Source organism: Cebus imitator, unplaced genomic scaffold (genome assembly GCF_001604975.1).
Source record: "Cebus imitator isolate Cc_AM_T3 unplaced genomic scaffold, Cebus_imitator-1.0 Scaffold763, whole genome shotgun sequence".
NCBI lineage: Eukaryota > Metazoa > Chordata > Mammalia > Primates > Cebidae > Cebus > Cebus imitator.
Genome location: NW_016108078.1, coordinates 170,503 through 171,944, shown reverse-complemented (window position 1 = coordinate 171,944; position 1,442 = coordinate 170,503).

Here is a 1,442-nt window from a genome sequence, read left to right as displayed (position 1 = left end):
GGAGGGGGAGGGATAACACCGGGAGAAGTGCCTGATGAAGGCAATGGGGCGGGGGATGGAGACAGCAAACCACCATGGCATGTATGTACTTACGTAACAATCCTGCAGGATGCAGGATGTGCACATGTACCCCAGAGCCCCCTCCCAAAAAAAAAAGATTATGTCAATGGAAGACCAAGGGATCTTCTTTTTAGTGGTCTCCATCTAATTATAAAAAAAACAAAAACAAAAACAAAAAACAAAAAACAAAAATCTCTTACAAAATAATATAGGAGAAAATCTTCAGGAGCTAGGCCTTCGTGAAGAGTTTTTAGACATGACACCAAAAGCATGTCCATAAAAGAAAAAAATTGATAAACGGACTTCAAAATTTCATGCAATGAAAGAACCTCCATCTCCTGGGTTCAAGTGATTCTCCTGCTTCAGCCTCCCCAGTAGCTGGAATTACAGGTGGGCGCCACCATGCCTGGCTAATTTTTGTATTTTTAGCAGAGACGGGATTTTGCATGTTGCCTGGGCTGGTCTCAAACTCCTAACCTCAGGTGATCCACCCACCTTGGCCTCCCAAAGTGCTGGGATTACAGGCATGAGCCACCATGCCTGGCCTTATTTGTAACAGCAAAAAAACTGAAAATAACCAAAATGTTCACCAACAGATGAATGAATGAAGTCTGGCACATCCATACCATGGAATACTACTCAGCAATAAAAAGGAATGAATCTTGAGGCACATAACAACTTGTATGAACTTCAAGGGCATTATGTGGAGTGAAAAAAGCCAGGCCCTAAATGTCACATACTATATGTCAATAGGTAAGTGGTTAAACTGTGGTACATCCATATCATCAGATACCACTCAGGAACCAAGAAGAATAAATTATTGACACATGGAACAACTTGGATGGGTCTCAGGATCATAATGCTGATTGAAAAAAGCTAATTTTATAATATAGTATAGTATATAATTACATTTATACAGTATCTGGAAATGACAAAATTACAGAGATAGAAAAAAGATTATTGGTTGGCAGGGAATAGAGACAGTTGTGGGAGAAGTGGAGTCTCTAACTATAAGAAGGAAGCACAAAGAAGATATTTGTGGTGATGGAATAGTGTTGCATCTTGATTGTGGATGTTACATGAGTCTACATATAAGATAAAATAGGGGAGGATCCAAGATGGCCGTTTAGGAACAGCTCAGGATTGCAGCTCCCAGTGAAAGCGCAGAGGGTGAGTGGACGCCGCATTTTTATTGCCCACAGACTAGGAAATTCCCAGGCGGAGGAGCTCCACGGTCGCCAGCGCGGCTGTTTCACCCAGCGCCGCTGCTTTGCCCCGCGCGGCTGCTTTGTCGGCGCCTCGGAGCCGCGGTTCTCCGTACAAAATACACCGGTCCAGGTGCCCTTTTGGCTGGCGATTGGAGCCACGGGAAGTCACCCATT